The sequence below is a fragment of the Antechinus flavipes genome, chromosome 5, assembly GCF_016432865.1.
Source record: "Antechinus flavipes isolate AdamAnt ecotype Samford, QLD, Australia chromosome 5, AdamAnt_v2, whole genome shotgun sequence".
NCBI classification, from domain to species: domain Eukaryota; kingdom Metazoa; phylum Chordata; class Mammalia; order Dasyuromorphia; family Dasyuridae; genus Antechinus; species Antechinus flavipes.
In genome coordinates, this window is record NC_067402.1 from 49,634,635 (window position 1) to 49,655,200 (window position 20,566).

Genomic DNA, 20,566 nt, shown 5'->3' on the forward strand with positions numbered 1-20,566 from the left:
TTCCTATCCTCAGTTTTATTTGTAATAGAAAGGAAAAAAAAGTTTAAATATTTTCATATCCGACTATTTATTGAAGGCTTTAATTGCCTCAATTAATGAAGATAATGCTGCTTCCTCTTTACAAGTATTATCGTCTTTAATTCACTTTCCGTCTTATTTATAGTTAGCATTTCTCATGCTTTGTGAAGAAATAGTGGAAGCAGTAGGCATCTCTGCCTTATCTTGGATTTACCTGACAAACTTCCTAAGCCAGTATTTGATTTTCGACAACTTTTTTGATCTTATTAAAGAAACCTGTTTTGATTCCTATGGTTTTCATTGTTTTTAACATGAATAGTGTTTTTTTTTTTTTTGTTATTGTTGTTTGTTTTGTTTTTTGTTTATCAAAGGCTCTCTTTTCACCTAATTGAAAATCAAGTGATTTTTACACTTTTTGTAACCCCTCCACTCTGGACCTCAGTTTCCTAATCTGTAAAATTAGGAGCTAGGGTTAAGGTTTCATCACCTTTTGAGTCTCACCTAGTACTAAATTTATGATTCAAGGTGAGGAGAGAGCAATAGAAGGAAGGGAAGGCTCCTGTTCTGCCATGTAGCCAATCAATCAACTTTTATCAAGCACCTTACTATGCTCCTGTTTTGTCATGTAGCCAGTCAATCAACTTTTATCAAGCACCTTATTATGCTCCAATCCAACAGGATAAGCTGTTCCCAGATGGATGGCTAACTCACCCAACGGCCCAAGTCAAAGTGTCCACTATCAAACCAATGGAATATTGAAGAATCTTGCCCAGTTAAGTGGGAAAGGTAGGAGGTCCAGTTTCTTCTGCCAAACTGTCAGGGTAATTCTGTAGGAAAAGTGTCCAATTCTGCGGAAATTCCATGCATTAAATTGGAGGCAACTCCTTTGCCAGGGATGTCTTACTCATCTGATCCTGAAATTACCAAATGCTTAATAATATGCCACCAAATAGCTTCCTCCTCCTAGAAATGCACAATCACAGCAGATAGCCTGGCACAGAGGGGAAGAAAGCAAAAAGGGAATCCAGCTTAATTGGGCAGCTGGGAGGAAGGAGGATGGTATATTATACTCTCTGAAATTATTCTGGTTAATCTATTCATACATAGCTTCAATGTATAGGACACAGTTCTAATAAGATGTAAACATGTGATAAAAAAAGACAGCTAAATTGTGTGTGTGTGTGTGTGAGAGAGAGAGAGAGAGAGAGAGAGAGAGAGAGAGAGAGAGAGAGAGGGAAAAAGGAGAGAAGGGAAGGAAGGAGGGGGAAGAAAGTAAGAGATAGAAGAGTGTGTGTGTGTTCTATAACCTGCTACTTCACCAGCTAAGGGGCTGCCTCGTTTTTCTCATCTTGGAGAAGCTCTTACACATGACTTCATGATAGACTATTCTGGGGTGGGGATGGCCAAATATGTGTAGAAGGAAGAATGAATGTGATTTTGTGGGAAGACATTGTTCTAGAGATCAGTGAGAAGAGGACCTTACTTGTGCCAGTAATAGGAAAGGGATAAGATGGTTGTTCCTCTGCCCTGAATACAAGTGAGATCATAAGAGAAGCCTCTTCTGTAACCTCTTAGGAGATAATGCAAATTATCTGAGACTCATCACAAAAGAAATGGCATTTTGTTGTTATTCTGAAGAAGCTCCTAGGTTCTTAAGCAAAAAACACGGGGCTGGGTGTTGGGATGAGCTGAGTTTCAAAATCAGGCTCAGACAGAACTGAGAGTCCCTGAAGCAAACTATTTCCCCTGTTTGCTTCCATTTCCTCACAGGATTGATGTAAGGATCAAAGGAGATGGTATAGTGGGAAAGGCTGACAAATACAGTGCAAAGGGCAGAAGACTTCCTCTCACTTTCTCTCCCTGATGTGACCCTGAGACTGACTTCAAGTGCTCAATTCTTAGAGCATTCAAATAAATTTCTCTATTGGGGGATCAAACGGAACCATCAGAGGCTTGTGGATCCCCTTAGCCAAAGAGGAGATGGGACAGAGCAGCATCCAAGTTCCTAACTTTTTTCTTTCCTACCTTTCTCCAAACCGTATTTTAAAGTCACATTTGTTAACTCTGAAAGACATTCTCAATATTCTGGCAGTTAGGAGGAGTAGACATAGTTAGTGGATAAGGTGAAAGGGATAAATATCTTTTTTGTTGTTGTTACATGATGAAAAGGTGTGAGATGGGAATGTACTGGGAAAAAGGAAAGAGAGAAGTGGAATGGTGCAAATTATCTGCCAAAAGAAAAAGAGGCAAGAAAAAGCTTTTCCTTTGGAGAGGGGGAGAGGAGGAAAAGTTGAGTGAGAGAACATTATTGTCATCAGAATTGATTCAAATAATCATACTCAGTGGAGTGGGGGGTAATAGAAATCTATCTTGAGACTGCAGGAAAATGGGAAGGGAATGGAATATGGAAGGGGGGTGATAAAAGAAGAGATCATTTTGGGAGTGGTCAGTAGGGAAACACTTTAGTAAGGAGAGACAGTGAAAAGAGAGAGAATAAATGGGGGGAAATACAATTAGCAATAATAGTAAATGTGAAGACAATTTCTGAAGCAAGTTCCTCAGATGGAATAGCATTGTTCTCTGGGAAATGAGCAGAACGTACTCGGGAAAAACAAAACAAAACAAAACATGGAAACTCCTCCATGAACAGAGTGAAATACGCCATATATGAAATGATAGCAATGTTCTGGGGAGACCAGTTGTCAATGTTTTTATTGTTCCCAGTAACACAAGCATCCACAACTACTCTGAAGGACTGATAAAAAATTCTTATCCATTCACAGAGAAGGAATGATTGAGTCTGAATACAAATCCAAGCATTTTCTATTTCCCTCTATCTCTCTATTTTTAACTTAATTTTTCTTAATCTTTTTATTTAGCATCTGGGTGGGAGAGCTAGTTTCTCTCCCCCCCTTCCCCCCCCACAACCTTTATGGAAATGTTTTGTATAATTTTGAATGTGGTTTGTAACAAATGTAGAAAAAGAAAATGTAACTTGTGAAAATATTAAATATATCAAAATTTAATTCAAAACAAAAAAACCAAAAAGTTATTTACTCTTGTACATGAGGGGTTTTAATAGTAACTTAGCATTTCAATTAGGAAAACTCAACTGAATGCGAATGTGAGAAACCAGAGTGCAGAGAGTTTACAAGAGAGAGAAAGAGGGGAGAATAAGTAAGTGGAGGCCACAGTCAATAAACATTATCTCATGTGGGCCAAGCTCCATAGTAAGCACTGGGGGGGAATACAAAGGACGGACCAAGCCGGACCCTGGCCTGGAGAAACTTCCAGTCTAAGGGGATGATTCCACACAAACAACTCTGGACAGATAAGTGATAAACCAGAAGTAATGAAATTCTCTTGGGCTTCCCCCTAGTAGGCAATGAGGAAGAGCACATTAACAAGGGTCCCGTTGTCCTCCAAAGGCCAGGTCTCACTCTTGGGAGATCATAATCCCTGTGCTGCTGCCATCTTTCCCACCCACAATCTCTTTCCTGATTCCTTCCCCTTTGCTCATATGGTCCCTTCTTCATTCACAGACTTGGTCCCGGAGCAGCAGAAAAGCTTATTCAAGAAGGCAAAATCACTGATATTCCAAGATCCCCCTCACCATATTGCACCTTTGTCAATAAGCAACAATGAGCAAGTATCCCACCTCGAGGACCAAGAGGACAGCATTCCTGCCAGGTCAACAACCCAGGAGAAGGACACTGGGGACCCGCTGAGTTTCGTGCTTTCTCCTATGACTCTGGCAGTGCCTTTAATCCTGGTGGAACCATTCTCTCCTGTTTTCTCCAAGGATCCTCAGAAAGCCACCCCAGCCTGTCCTTTGTCATGACAAAGCCAGTGCTCCTCCCAAAAGGACCTCCAAGACAGTCCTCGAACCCTCCTCAGAATGCCCCAGGGAGAAGGTTCTGGACCCCAAGAAGCCACCCCAGCTTGTCCTGACAAGACTGATGGTGTTCCTCTGAAGAAACGGCCAAAGTCTATCCTGATCTAGCCACCGAATCGAAGACATCCCCGAGATCGCCCCCGAATCCTCCTTCGAATGTCCCAGGGCAATGATTCTGGACCCCCAGCATGTTCTGAAAGCCAGTGCTCCTCTGAAGACAACCAAAGTCCATCCTGCCTTGGCCTCCCAATCTGAAACTACTCCCAAAGGCCCTAGGGCAAAAGTTCTGGGCAACAAGGTCCATTTGGGGTATTTTTAAAAAATTATTTTCTGGAGGATTCTAGAAAGGTGGTTGGGAATAGACGGTTAGTTCCAGCTCTCCCGATATGTGATGATGGTTACTAAGGACAGTAACCATGGACCCCTCCCAGAGGAAGATGGAGGGGGAAGATGAGGCTATCATGAATGTCTCTCATCCAGGCGGTTTTTCCTAAAATAAAGACCAAAGAACATTTTCCCCCAATTTCTGCTTTTCTTTCTTCAAAGATCTAGGAGCAATGGGTGGAACAGTGAGGGCTTCAGGGAGTATGATCTCCTTTAGCAAAAATACCAGAGCTTTTTCAGTCTTACAAGGGGTGGCTTTTGCCCAGTTCATACAGGGTTCACAAAAACCAAAAGCAGTTCGAAGCCCCTGCTGCGGGGCACATGTGCACATAATCATCCCCTAAGGATGTGCCCCTCCTCCAGATAGGCTTTCAGGATAGGGGGTTTAACAGCCCTTTCAGATTTTGCTTATGTGGGAGCTCTGGGAGGGGAGGGGAGGAGTCGGGAGGTGGGGAATTAAAGGTGCCCTGGTCAGGGCAAGCAGAAAGCAGCAGGGGCCTGTGTTGGAAAGCCTGTTTCCCTTGACCTGAAGTGAATTCCTCTTCTGTTGTCCTTTACGGGACCCTCTCTAGGTCCAGCACACACTTCTTGGGGGGAATGTTTGGCTGTGAAAAATCCCCTTTCTTTCCGTATTGCCCCCCTCAGCATCTGAAGCACAAAAAGGCACATCTGGAGTCAGAATAGATATTCACGCTCATTCCTTTCCCCAATTCCAAATCTCTGATGAGGGCAAAAATGCTCTGAACCTGGTGAGACTCTCCAATGATGGCCTGGGGTGAACTTGGGGGTTTCCTCAGAAAGACTATGGCAGCCATTGCTCTAGATGTTTTAGCTCCAAAGACACCAAGTTGTTTTGAGAAGTAACCAAGGAGACTGCAACCAGGTCCCAAGGACTGAGTCAAGACCCCTAGGACCTGGCCCCACCTTTCCTCAACATAGAGTAAAAGGCTTCAGGTAGGGCTGGGGGGGAGAGGGGGAGAGGGCAGTTTAGTTTTCAAGGCCTTTAAAAGCCTGGGCCCGATCAGCCCGTGATCAGACTGTCTGCTTTCTCTGTTCTGAGCGAAAGGGAGATGGCCCAAATATTTAACAGAGATAGGCAAAGGGGGCTTTCAGACCCAGAAAAGCCAGAGAGTTAAGGGTTTTTTATGGCAGCTGCCAGAGTAACCTCCAGGGCTGATCAACAGAGCCAAGATATCATCTCCATACTTGTAATGTGCCTCATGGCTTCTGATTACAGAAATTTGATGTAAGAGGAAAATAGCAGGGACATGATTATAATGAAAACCAACCCTTCAGGGCCTCAGCATGAGAGCACGTACATGATAAAGCACTTTTAGGTCTGAGAACCAAACATGGAACAATTCCACCTCATAGCCAGACTCAGGAATAATCAGGTGGGAGACAGAGCTGGGAAACTGAATCAAAAGGATCTTCCCTTGAGCAGAGCCCAAGGTTGTCCTCCCAGTCCTTGCCCCAGATAAGACATCCAGTTCAGGCATTCCTCCCAAATGGTGGGTTACTGACTTCATGAGCCAATCCTATCCAAATTTAAAACTCAAAACAATATTAGTTACAGTCCCAAGGGATTTCATCTCAATAGCAAGGTTTCACTCATCAGCTCTTAGATCCTAAACTATCCCATGTGCCTGCAGAGCGCAGCCAAAGCGAGATGCAGGACTATCAGCTTGGAATCCTGCTCTGGGTACTTCAAGAAAGCCATATTTCTTATGCGATTCGTTAAACAATGAAACCATTATGTGCTTAACAATTCAAATATTTTTCTGAAGACAGATGGAGAACTTGATAGAAATAGTCATCTTCAGAGAACTTGCAGTTGTAACAAACCTCTGGGATTAGGACGTATTTTGCCCAACTGGACCCAGGGATGAGGAGGCCAGTGTTTTGTCTATATCAGATTCAAATGTGGTTCTCACATTTGGTGGGTTTATATATACAACGAGCAAGTCGCGTCCAATTCAGGCTGACTGCTTACCTATGAAATGAGTTGGATGTTGTGAGCTGGGGGCTGGACCCGGACCCAGAGGCAGCTTCAGATGCGAAGAGGAAGCATTCCTTCAGCCCTTGCAAGGAGAGGCCCAACCACTCCCTAGCAGACCCAGAGCCTCTCGGCTCCCACCTGCCAGCACTTGCTGACCTGGCCAGCGGGAAATAGTGAATGGGTTAAGGAGCAAAAGACTCGGGTTCATTGGACGGACTGACAAGGAAGTAACCATTCACCAGTGGTCAGCAGCGCTGTCTGGGCCCTGTGGGTCATGTGACTTTTAGAAGCATAGGCCTAGGCTTTGACCCTTTCTGCCCTACAGCCCTCTGGGAATAGAGATCATGTGACTTAGGCCTAGGGCCTGACCTAAGCCTATAGACTTTTTGAGAAATCTTCCCCCCCACCCCTCTATCCCATTCAGTCTCTCTTTATTTCTGACCGTTGAAGCTCCTGTCCTCCAGTCCTGATGTTACTAGGACAGCCTGGCTTTCGAGAAAGGCCTTCAGGCTCATCCCTCTCCTCGGTATTAACTGTAACCCGCCATCTACCATTTGGAAGGTCCAACAGCCTCCCATCATTGGCAGCTTTCCGACACCACTACAGCTAAGGAATCCTGGCCCATTCTAGTACATCAGTCCATAAGCAAGCGGGTGATGGCATGATGCTGCTTAAAGCAATGAGCAGAAAACAGAGACCGGGCTCCCACCAGCTCCAGCCTTCTGTCTTGCAATCCCTGTCTTCACAGAGACCCACTTGGCATCTGGCAGCCAATGTTATCCATGGACCCCCAGGACTGGCCAGGTCCAAGTCCGCAGGGCCATTGTCCCATTCTTCCCACCTCAAGCAGTCCAGACCAGATTCATTTAGGACAAAGGGAGAAAGGTCTCATCTTCTGAACCTGGTTTACCCTGAAAGGGGCGAGGAGCCGACCTGGCCTGGTGGGGTGTGGACTGAGGTGGGGAGACGGGTGACATGAAGGCAGCAGCAGGGGAGGCTCAGTGTCTGAATCAAGTGTCAGGTGATTTCAGGTTGACCAAGTAGTGGGAATTTCATGACTTGGAATCTGGAAGAAACGGCTCTCACAAGTAGATTAAAAATGCAAGGGCCAAGTATTGCAATGCTGGAGAAACTGAGGCAAGATGGAGATTAGGAAGTTTTTAATATTTTATTTGAAAGGGAGAGATTTATTGGGACCAAATGGATCCACGGTTTGGTCGCAGAGCAGAATGAGACTATTGTCTCCAAGAATCCAGCACACAATGTGAGTTCTCAATGACATATATATATGTGTATATACATATACATGTGACTCAGGGGCTGAGTCAGGAACAGGACTATGGATCGGGTTCTGACAGAGTGGGGGGAGGCATGGGAGACATCTGATCATTGGGATTACAGAATTACAACATTCTGATGATGCTTAAGATAGAAGGTCTTTCTCCTTATCTGGATCATCATGATTAGGAGGAAGGGGTGATTGAGCAGAACAATTATAAATTGAGTCAAAACAATTCAGGGTAACCAAGGTAGGACAACTTAGGGAAATCGAGTCAGGACAATTAGGGAAATTGTGTCAGGACAATAAAAGAGAACCGTGGCACAACGATATGAGCAAAAGAAAAAGAATAAATAAGATTGGAATTTATATGGGGGTTATCAGGGACAGTAACCAGGGTCCCCACCCAGAGGAAGACTGTGGGGGAAGATGAGGCTATCATGAACTCTTTCATCCAGACAGTTTTTCCTGAAATAAATACCAAAGAACATTTTCCCCCAATTCCTGCTTTTGTTTCCTCAAAGGAGTAGGGGCAATGGGTATTATAGTGTGGCCTTCAGGGAGTACGAACTCTTTTAGTAGAAAACTCTAGAGTCTTTTCAGTCTTATAAGATAAAGCTTTTACCCAATTAATACAGATGTTAATAAAACCAAAAGGAGTTTGAAGCCGCCACCAGGGAGCATATGGACTTTTTTTTTTTTTTTTTTTTTTTTTTAATTTTTTATTTAATAATTACATTATATTGACACTCGTTTCTGTTCCGATTTTTTTCCCCCTCCCTCCCTCCACCCCCTCCCCTAGATGGCAAGCAGTCCTTTATATGTTGGATATGTTGCAGTATATCCTAGATACAATATATGTTTGCAGAACCGAACAGTTCTCTTGTTGCGTAGGGAGAATTGGATTCAGAAGGTATAAATAATCCGGGAAGAAAAACAAAAATGCAGATAGTTTACATTCGTTTCCCAGTGTTCTTTCTTTGGGTGTAGCTGCTTTTGTCCGTCATTTATCAATTGAAACTCAGGTCTCTTTGTCAAAGAAATCCACTTCCATCAAAATATGTCCTCATACAATATCGTTGTCGAAGTGTATAATGATCTCCTGGTTCTGCTCATTTCACTTAGCATCAGTTCATGTAAGTCTCGCCAGTCCTCTCTGTATTCATCCTGCTGGTCATTTCTTACAGAACAATAATATTCCATAACATTCATATACCACAATTTACTCAGCCATTCTCCAATTGATGGGCATCCATTCATTTTCCAGTTTCTAGCCACTACAAACAGGGCTGCTACAAACATTTTGGCACATACAGGTCCCTTTCCCTTCTTTAGTATTTCTTTGGGATATAAGCCCAATAGAAACACTGCTGGATCAAAGGGTATGCACAATTTGATAATTTTTTGGGCATAATTCCAGATTGCTCTCCAGAATGGTTGGATTCGTTCACAACTCCACCAACAATGCATTAGTGTCCCAGTTTTCCCGCATTCATCATTATTTTTTCCTGTCATCTTAGCCAATCTGACAGGTGTGTAGTGGTATCTCAGAGTTGTCTTAATTTGCATTTCTCTGATCAATAATGATTTGGAACACTCTTTCATATGAGTGGTAATAGTTTCAATCTCATCCTCTGAAAATTGTCTGTTCATATCCTTTGACCATTTATCAATTGGAGAATGGCTTGATTTCTTATAAATTGAGTCAGTTCTCTATATATTTTGGAAATGAGGCCTTTATCAGAACCTTTAACTGTGAAAATGTTTTCCCAGTTTGTTGCTTCCCTTCTAATCTTGTTTGCATTAGTTTTATTTGTACAAAAGCTTTTTAATTTGATGTAATCGAAATTTTCTATTCTGTGATCAGTAATGGTCTCTAGTTCATCTTTGGTCACAAATTTCTTTCTCCTCCACAAGTCTGAGAGATAAACTATTCTATGAGCTGCAGATCAAGTTATCATCTCCATACTTGTAATGTGTCTCATGGCTTCTACTGACCACGGGCTCTGATTACAGAAATTTGCAATAAGAGGGACATGATTACAATATAATATAATCAGTCAAAACTGATTCTTCAGGGTCTCAATCTGAGAGCACATATATGACAGGATAAGGCATCCTTAGCTCTGACAACCAATTATGCAGTAACAATTCTACCTCATAGGCAGACTCAGGAATTATCAGGAGACAAAGAAACAGAATTGGGAAACTGAGATAGAAGGATCCCACCTTAAGTAGAGGCTAAGGTTGTCCTCCCAGCTCTTGCCCAGATAAGCTATCGGACTATAATAGTTCAGAAAAGTATCCCTCTGAGTAACTTATAACATTTCTCTGAAATTGTGAGCTACTGATTTAATGATCCATTAGGCAATCCTATCCAAATTTAAAATTCAAAACAATATTAGTTACAATCTCAAGAGATTTCATCTCAATAGCAAATTTCACCAATCAAGGGCTTCAGATCTATATAAAAACAACAACAAATCTTACAAACCATTGTGCATAATCTATCAAATGTGCCTGCAAAACACAGTCAAAAGTAGTGCACGGATATCAAGTTCAAATTCTGTTCTGGATACTTCAAGTATATCTGTTATCATATTCATTAAACAAGGAGACCATTATGCACTTAAGTAAATCTTAGATAATTTGATGAATGGGTTTTGAAATAACCACTTTCAGAGAATTTGCAGTTAACCAGAAATCTAACAACTTCTCTTAGAAGGTCCTTGCATTGCTAAGTGGTAGACATAGCATCACAAATGACTTTGCCTTAAAACAATCACAGACTTGAAAAATAAAAATATTCAGTTGTTAAGACCATGTAAATATAAGCTAGTCCTTTAAACAATAAGAGCAATTAATGTTAAAGAAATTTCATTTAACCAGCAAGGAGGGGTTGGCAGAAGTTGGGGTGCATAAGGGGAGTGAACTCCAGTGACTGGGTTTGTTCTTTCACTTCTAAGAAGCAGTCACACTTCGTAGGAGAAGGGGAGGTTTAATGTTCTCCTTTTCAAGCTGACATATTTCCCTTTCCCTTTTCCCCACTCCATGTGGTGCTTCTTCCAACTCCACAATGCTTCCCAACTCCACTTCTCCTTATATCTAACCTTTTTAGGATGTCAAGTCCCTCCCAGGACCCAACTCACCAGACAAGAACATGCCCCAATTTCGTGAAATGTCTCCTTTCCCCTGACAAATGGCAAGTTCCACCAGGAGCTCGCCCCTTTCCATAATAAATCTATCTTTTGCCAAAGACAATGGCCAATGTGAATTCCCTACATGACCAAACTCCACTTTTGGTAGCTATCACCATCTGGTGTCTACATAATCCACATAATATCTAACAATTTTAGGTTTCAATATTACAATAACCCCAAATAATTTAATTACCAATTTCACAATTTTCATAAGTGATAGCCAAATAAATGTAACATAGCCTATCACAAAAATGGAGAGAAATCTCATGTAATTTATAGTCATTTCTATTTTAACATATACATAAGTTAAAAGTTTATTTTAAAAATCAATACTTTACCTTTTGATATTATAACAAGATGTTCCATTCAAACTATCAATTGCTTTTGCAAATCAATCTTTTTTGTCCCTTGTTTTAATATCACTTTTCTTTAAACTTTAAGATTCACAATATAACTAGTATCTCAATAACTTGGACCAAATTTCATAAAACTTATATATTATCCAGCAGAGCTGACAAAAATTTAAAGCATAGCTCATAATTAAAAAAAAAATTGTTATCTCTTTTTATTTACAAAACATATGCATGGGTAATTTTTTCAACATTGACCCTTACAAAAACTTCTGTTCCAAATTTTCCCCTCCTTCCTCCTACACCCTCCCCTAAATAGCAGATAGTCCAATACATGGTAAATATATTACATGTTAAATTCAATACACACACACACACACACACACACACACACACACACATATTTATACAGTTATTTTGCTGCACAAGAAAAATCAGAGCTAGAAAGGGAAAAAAAAAACAACAACAGCCTTGAGAAGGAAAATAAAAATGCAAGCAAACAATAACAGAGTGAAAATGCTATGTTGTGGTCTACACTCAGTTCCCACAGTCCTCTCTTTGGGTGTAGATGACTCTCTTCATTACTAGACAATTGGAACTGGTTTGAGTTAATTCATTGTTGAAGAGAGCCACTGGAAATTCTAGCTCCCTACCAGGTTCGGAGCATTTTTGCCCTCACCACAGCTTTAGCATTGGGAAAAGAAATGACAGTGAATATGTTATGTCTACCACTTAGATCAGAATTGATCTTCGTATAGTCTTGTTGTTGCTGTGTATAATGATCTCCTGGTTCTGCTCATTTCACTTATCATTTTTCACTTAGCATCTCAGCACTTATCATCTCCAGGCATCTCTGAAATCATCCTGTTGGTCATTTCTTACCAAACAATAATATTCCATAACATTCATATACCATAATTGATTCAGCCATTCTCCAATTGATGGGCATCTGTAATATTCTCTTCTCTAAAATATATTGTTCTCTGGAAGCAGGTTTGTTGAGAGGCTTCTGGAAGCAGCCTTCATTTCAGCTCGAAGTAATAATCACCTCAAATGCAGCCAGGGGTTAAAGTCCAGATCCTTTATTATTTCCTTCAAAATAGCCCGGTTAGCTTTCTTAGAGGCCTATCTCTCTTCTCTGGTCTGAGAGCTCTAGCTCAATTCCACTGACTTGGCACCTTGTAAGAATTCTAACAGGCATCCATTCAGATATCAGTTTCTTGCCACTACAAAGAGGGCTGCCACAAACCTTTTTGTACATGTGGGTCCCTTTCCCTCCTTTAAGATCTCTTTGGGATGTAAGCCCAATAGAAACACTGTGGGTCAAACGGTATGCAGTTTGATAGCCCCTTGGGCATATTTCCAAATTGCTCTCCAGAATGGTTGGATCTGTTCACAACTCCACCAACAATGCTTCAGTGTCCCAGTTTTCTCACATCCCCTGCAACATTGATTTTCTTTTCCTGCCATCTTAGCCGATCTGAGACGTGGGTAGTGGTATCTCAGAGTTGTCTTAATTTGCATTTCTCTGATCAATATGATCAGAACACCTTTTCATATGACTACAAATAGATTCAATGTCTTTGTCTGAAATCTGTCTGTTCTTATCCTTTGACCATTTATCAATTGGAGAATGGCTTGATTTCTTATAAATTTGAGTCAATTCTCTATATATTTTGGAAATGAGGCCTTTATCAGAACCTTTGAATGTAAAAATGCTTTCCCAGTTTATTCCTCCCCTTCTAATCCTGTCTGTATTAGTTTTGTCTGTAACTTTTTAACGTAATGTAATCAAAATGATCTATTTTGTGATCAATAATGATCTCTAGTTCTTCTTTGGTCACAAATTCCTTCCTCCTTCACAGATCTGAGAGGTAAACTATCCTGTGTTCTAATTTATTTATAATATCATTCTTTATTCCTAGATCGTGAACCCATTTTGACTTTATCTTGGTATACAGTGTTAAGTATGAGTCAATGCCTAGTTTCTGCCATATTAGTTTTCAATTTTCCCAGCAGTTTTTGTCAAATAGTGAATTCTTATTCCCCAAAGCTGGGGTCTTTGGGTTTGTCAAACAACTATTAACCTATTAACTATTAACTATTAACCTAACCTATTCCACTGATCAATCACTTTATTTCTTAGCCACTTCCAAATGGTTTTGGTGACTGCTGCTTTATCATATAATTTTAGATCTGGTACAGCTAGGCTACCTTCATTTGATTTTTTCCCCCTATCAGTTCCCTTGAAATTCTTGCCCTTTTGCTCTTCCAGATGAATTTTGTTATTTTTTCTAGATCAGTAAAATAGTTTCTTAGGAGTTTGATTGGCATAGTGCTAAATAAATAAGTTTAGGGAGTATTGTCATCTTTATTATATTTGTGCGACCTATCCAAGAGCACTTGATATTTTTCCAATTGCTTAGATCTTTATTTGTGTGGAAAATGTTTTGAAATTTTGCTCATATAGTTCCTGACTTTTTCTTGGCAGATAGATTCCCAAATATTTTATATTATCAACAGTTATTTTAAATGGAATTTTTCTTCGTATCTCTTGCTGTTGGATTTTGTTAGTCATGTATAAAAATGCTGATTTATGTGTGTTTATTTTGTATCCTGCAACTTTGCTAAAGTTGTGAATTATTTCTAATAGCTTTTTAGTCGATTCTCTGGTGTAGTGTTCCATAAGGCTACTCTATGTGCCCCCTCATTGATGGCCCGCTACTAGATCAACTTACTAGCCTTCAGGCTCCAGCCCAGAACACATAGAGACAGACCAACCAGGAGGTGCAAACATTCTATCTTTATTCAATCATCCTCTCAGTAGCGTTAGCAGGAGCACAAGAGCACAAGAGTACAAGAAAGCAAGAGAGCAGGAGAGCAGAAGAGCAAGAGCATGAGCTCTGCTCAGGGCTGTCTATTTATGCTGCCTCTCCTCCGGGATTGCCGGGCCCAGCCCACTCAGAACTGCGTAGGCGGAGCCCCCAACTGGAGGCTTCTGGAGTTAGTGCTGAATCCCAGGAGGAGATCTAGCAAGAGGACACACCCCTTGCCATCTCAAGAAACCCATAGCAGTTCCTTTAACTCCTGCCACACACAAGCTCCTGCCTCAGAGGCCAAGCCTCTTTTTACCTCCTGGGCCCGCCCTACCAGCTGACGTGGCATACAGGCTCCGCGGCACATCTCAAAGAGAGAGCAGTGCTTCCTTGCCCCTTACATCTCCCCCTCTTTTATTAATAAGGCCGAGTATGCTCATGTGGATGAATGAGATGCTCTTCTATGAGCTGCAGATCAAGTTATCATCTCCATACTTGTAATGTGCCTCATGGCTTCTGATTACAGAAATTTGCAATAAGAGGGACATGATTACAATATAATATAATCAGTCAAAACTGATTCTTCAGGGTCTCAATCTGAGAGCACATATATGACAGGATAAGGCATCCTTAGCTCTGACAACCAATTATGCAGTAACAATTCTACCTCATAGGCAGACTCAGGAATTATCAGGAGACAAAGAAACAGAATTGGGAAACTGAGATAGAAGGATCCCACCTTAAGTAGAGGCTAAGGTTGTCCTCCCAGCTCTTGCCCAGATAAGCTATCGGACTATAATAGTTCAGAAAAGTATCCCTCTGAGTAACTTATAACATTTCTCTGAAATTGTGAGCTACTGATTTAATGATCCATTAGGCAATCCTATCCAAATTTAAAATTCAAAACAATATTAGTTACAATCTCAAGAGATTTCATCTCAATAGCAAGGTTTCACTCATCAGCTCTTAGATCCTAAACTATCCCATGTGCCTGCAGAGCGCAGCCAAAGCGAGATGCAGGACTATCAGCTTGGAATCCTGCTCTGGGTACTTCAAGAAAGCCATATTTCTTATGCGATTCGTTAAACAATGAAACCATTATGTGCTTAACAATTCAAATATTGAGGAGCCATAATCAGAATCAATCGAGATCTGGCAGCTTCCACCTTAAAGGTTCAAAGGGCTGGAATCTGACATTCACCAAAGCAAAGGAACTTGCTCTGCAGCCAAGAATCAACTCTCCAGCTAAACTGAGTATTATCTTTCAGGGAAGAAGATGGACATTGGATGATACAGGTGAATTTCACTTATTTCTGAAGAAAAGACCAGAGCTGAAGAAGAATTTTGACCTCCAAATACAGAACTCCAGAGAAGCATTAAAAGGTAAAAGGAAAGAACTCTTGAGAACTATCTCTATTATGAGTATACTTAGAGAGTGTGGGTATAATTTGATTTTATTGGGATAATATGAAAAAGCAACTAGAGGTAGAAAAGGGATAGTATCAGAAAAAGAGGGAAACTGAGGTAAAATGAGGAAATTAATCTCATGGAGAAACAAAGACCTATTAGACGTTAGAGAAAGAAAGGAGGGGGATGAACATTGAGTGAATCTTACTCTCATCAGATCTGGCTCAGAGAGAGAATGTCACACATACTTGGTTTCACAGAGGAACTTCTCTCACCTTATAAGGAAGTGAGAGGGAGAAGGGGAAAGGAAGGGGGGTGGGGTGTGGGGAGAGGCTAATAGAAGGGAAAACAAAAGCAATAGGGGAAAGATATAAGGGAGAAGGGGCTTAAAGGGGAAGAAGGTGGTGTGGTCAGAAGCAAAATATTGTGAGGGAAGAGGGAAAAAGGGGGAAAGGAAAGAGAAAAGCATAACTAGGGCCAAATAAGATGGCAAGGAAGTACAGAATTAGTCATTTTCACTGTGAATGTGAATGGGATGAACTTCTCCCATAAAAGGAAGCAGATAGCAGACTGATTAAAAGTCAGAGTCATAAAATATGTTGTTTAAAAGAAAAACATTTAAAGCACAGTAATACATACAGAGTAAAGATAAAAGGCTGGAGCAGAATCTATCATGCTTCAGAGGAAGTTAAAAAAAAAAAAAAGCCTAACGCTGGTTTCATCCATTGAATATCTCCTATCAATTTCTGAAAGTCATTTAAAGTGTTCAACTTTTCTGTTCTTAAGCAAAGTTTTTGTACTGTAAGCACCTTAGGCGTGTATACTTCATATCCGAAATATTGACAAGGAGCATATCTTTGAATTTTTTCTGGAGCTATGAGCAATTTGTAGTTCTTTAGTGTTTCTACGCTCTTTTGTAGACATGCTTCTAACATTTGTTCCTCAGGTATACGTTCCCATATATCATCCAAGTAATGTAATAACATTACTTTTAGAAATGCTTTTCTTACTGGAGTAAGAGCAGTAGTACCATACATTTGACACATAGTAGGGCTATTTTTTTTATTCCCTGTGGCAAAATTGTGCATTCATATCTTTTATAAGGCTCAGCTAAATTAAAGCTGGGCACTGAAAAGCAAATCCTTTCATATCCTCCTTATCTAGAGAGATAGAATAGAAACAATCCTTAATGTCTATAACCCAAAGAGACCATTTTCTAGGCAATTGAGTAGGAGGTGGAAGTCCAGGCTGAAGAGTTCCCATAGTTTCCATCTGTTCATTTACTTTTCTTAAATCAGTCAACATCCTCCATTTTTCAGATGTCTTTTCTACAACAAATACAGGGAAATTCCAAGGAGTTAGAGAAGGTTGTAAGTATCCTTGGTCAAGTTGCTCCTGTACTATATCTAATAAGGCCTGAATTTTATCACTATGTAAGGGCCGCTCTTCTGCTCAGTTTTACATTGAATGGGAACAGGTGAGAGTGCAGGCAGGCTTTCAACAGCAGCCCTGCCTAAAAAACCAAAGTATTCATTTGTAATCCTAACTGTTGTAGGATGTCTCTTCCCCATAGATTGATGGGGATTTTTCAACTACAAATGGAGTAAAAACTCCTGTTTTACCTTCAAATATCCATCTCAAAGTGGTAGCACTAACTCCAGCTGCTATTGATCCTCCTAAGCCAGATATGTAGGTGTCTGCCTTAATCTTTGGCCAGTGACTGGACCAGTTGGCACTTCTAATGACTTTATGATCTGCACCTGTGTCTCCCAGTCCTTCTAATGGTATGCCCTTTATATAGATGGTGAACATAGGATGGTCAGTTGTAACTGCTGCAGTCTAGAATATTCCTGGATTCTGTTTTTTGGAGCCAGAATCTAGGCAACTATCACCAGATTGCTTATTAGGAATCTGTATCAGTAAACCTGATGCGACTACTTCTCCTGGTTTATAAATTACACATTGTCTACCTGCATTAGTGACTGGGATATTATCTACACATTCCCCAGGTTCCTACATCACTGTTTTCTAAGTATTCTCAGGAGGTGAAATGATCAAGCCTACTGTGCCTGGAGGCAAGGGATCCATAGGCTGGAACAGATTTCACTTCTCCAGGGGTATCTCAGAAGTCCCAGCTGCATACAACTGTACTGTTCCCAATTGTAATCCCTTTCTCCCACCAGGTTGCTTCCTGATTGATTGATTATATAATCCCTTTCTCCCATCAGGTTGCTTCCTGGCTGATTGGTCATGTCTGAGTACTGAACTTCTAAAGACTCTCTGGGTGTAGCCACCAGCTGCCATCATGCCCCAAGTGTTTTTTGCCTTGGACCCTAGGGCTAGGCCCTGCTTCCCTTTTCCCTGAGTCAATCTACATTCTGATGCCCACGGAAAGCCTCTGTTGCACTTTGGACATGGGGTTCTGGGCCTTGTTCTCCCACGCTGTTTTCTCACTCTGTATGCCAACATTGAGCTTTCAGATGCCCTATTTTACCACATTGAAAGCACTGGTGAGTCCCTCTTGAAGTCCCTTGCCAAAAAGGAGCCTATCTCCCCATGTTCTACATCATAGTCTGGGTATAAAAGGCATTTGTGTCCACTGTGGCACAGCATCTTATGATCTCTTCTAAAGGAGCATCCTTGTATAGTCCCAGTATAATTCTTCTACAAACCTCATTAGCATTTTCTTTAGCAACTTGTCTTATCACAATTTCTATTGCTGCATTTTCACCAATGGTTTTTGTGACAGCTGTCTGCAGATGTTCCACAAAATCAGCAAAGGGTTCATTTGGACCTTGCGTTATTTTTGTGAAGGATTCTCCTCCATCTTGTCTTCCTGGGAGGGTGCCCTGTGCTTTGATAGCAGCAGCAATAATTTTTTCATATGCTGCTATAGGGTAATTAATCTGTACTAAAGTGTCTGCATAAGAACCTACTCCTGTAGAATTCTTGGGTGGGTTTTCTTGGGATCTCTGGGCAGCCTTCTTTTCAGTCAGAGTAATCCCAACAAGAGCAGTCAGGGGTTAAAGTCCAAATCCTTTATTATCTCTTTCAAAGTCTTGTCTCCTTTCCTGGGGCCCAGTTAGCTTTCTTAAAGACCTTCCGGAGTCTTGGTTTCAGTGGAGAAAATGCAGGAGGCCAGGTCAGTCACCAGGAGCCTGATTGAAGGTGAAATGAATCTCTCTTTTTGACTCTGAAAGCTTCCAATGCGCTTGTCCTCTCTAGCTCTGAATGAACCTGGCTGAGGCTGCTAGCTTATATGCTCTATACTGAGTAGAAACCAATCACTATATCACTAGGAAACCATTATTTGTTACAAGATTAAATCAATCATAATGAACTTAGAAAACTATTAAGCACCATGATAAACTAGATTAACCATTGTATCATCAATTGCACTTAGTACCTTCTCAGAATCCTTGTTTCAAGTTCTGGCCCATAACATACTCCTGGTGATTGATATATTAACTCCAGTTTACCTATTTCATTGGGCTTGTATCCTACTAAGTTCACTATATTCCAAAAGCCACAACAAATTTTGTCCAGGTTCTAAACATGTCCTTCCTATAGATGTCCAATCACTAGGTGTTAAAACATCAAAAGCCAAATGTTCTAATATCTTAACATAAAAATGATGTAGACCCATAAAGGGTGCTAACCTTTTTCAGAACTTTGATAATTTCTAGATTAAAAGGAGTGTATCTTCTTTTTTCTTCACCTCAAGATTTAAACTCTTCAATCACAAGTTAGGTTTCTATTCTCAAATCAGCTGTAACCTGCCTTTCTTCTTGGGCTTTAAGTAGTGCCTTTTGTAATCCAGTCATAGGGGATGGGCAGGGCTTCTGTATGGGGGCTGGTGATGGCTTCACTGCCCTTCTCACTCACTCCTCCTTTGTCTATCCAGGAAGGTGAAATTGATGGAGGGTCAGAAGATGGGGAATGCAGTAAGGGTGCCTGCTCAGGTATAGGCAGAGGTGAAATGAGAGGTGGGGGCAGAATATAACCAAGTTGATCTGCCTGGTTATGCCCTCGCTCTGTATTGTCTGTCCCATTCCCCTTTTCCTCTTTCTCCTGACACTTCCTTGTTTGGCTGTGCTTATTGTACTCAAAATCTAATTCTCCAAACCTTTCAGCTGCTTTATCAAGTACCCTCCCCCTCCTGCTCTTTCTTCTTTTTTGTTATTCTAAAACTTATGTAATTCCTTAAAGCCAATTGTATTATATTGTATATATAGAATGTTTCTTCAGAAATTGAATCAGAACCATTTTTTTTTCGTAATATTCAAATAGTTGCTTGCCCACAAGTTTCCACTTGTCTGTTTCTAATCCTTCTTCCTTTGAGAACCAAGGGGTTGTGCACTCTGTTTCTAAAAATCCAACTATCTGATCCCCAGTTACCAACAAACCTTGGCTCTTCATTAACCTAACTGTGCTTTCTTCACATTTCCCTTGGGATGGAGGAGATTCTTTTCATGGTATTTGCCCCATTTCAGCTAAGAAACTAAATTTACAAGTTTAGCCCTTAACAATATTTCCTGCTTGTCTATTTTAATACTCACCCTATCTCTGGGTCACAGGAACTTCTTCCCTGAAATTATGAGAGTGTCAATTGAGATACATGCAGGTCCTTAGTCCAAATTGGGCCCCATCTGGGCTAGGTCTCTGGAGGGCCTCAGGATCAGTCAGAGTAAGGATCACTCAAGTCATTGGTCTTTAGGAGAAGAAGTGAAGGAGGCAGACAAGCTGCCATGTAACCCGTCAAAGATTTGGACTCTGGAGTCTGGAGCCTGAAGTCTTCCCTGCTGAGTGTGCTGCTGCAGAGAGACTCTGACTCTCTCCCTCAACCCTCCAATATTTCCTTATGATTTCCTCACCACAATACATTCAGCAGGTACCAATAGTGAGGAGAGCCATAGCATCACCATATCATCTATATGTTTATAGAACCATTATCTCACATCGAGTAGGTGCTTAGCCTTAAGCCAGCCTCTGCTGTCTTAGATTCAAGTACACCTTTTCAGAGATCCAGCCCTCTACAATAGGTCCAGCTGTATACAAGTGCTAAATGAATATGTAGAGAGTGTAAAGATTTGGAGTGTAGGTGGAGAAAATTGCCTACTGGATCAGAACCTTTGCCATTGTGTTTTCAACTTGATTTGTAGAACTGATAGGGGAATTATAGGGACTGAAATTAATCCTTTCCTAACAAATTTACCAG

At 40.9% G+C, this 20,566-nt stretch overlaps 1 protein-coding gene across 6 annotated transcripts in view; it reads left to right on the forward strand.

The window, feature by feature from the left end:
* LOC127564049 (uncharacterized) overlaps positions 1-20,566 on the forward strand; it is a 114,835-nt gene that overhangs the window by 11,382 nt on the left and 82,887 nt on the right. For 4 of the 6 annotated variants that reach the window (XR_007954185.1, XR_007954180.1, XR_007954182.1 and 1 more), the window contains 2 exons: positions 697-804; positions 3,561-4,436. The exons of 1 other annotated variant lie outside the window; for it this stretch is intronic. The gene's annotated coding sequence lies outside the window, so the exon portion shown is untranslated. Of the gene's footprint in view, positions 1-696; positions 805-3,560; positions 4,437-20,566 lie in introns of those variants that run through there. One more of the 6 variants, XR_007954184.1, reaches the window with a different exon arrangement.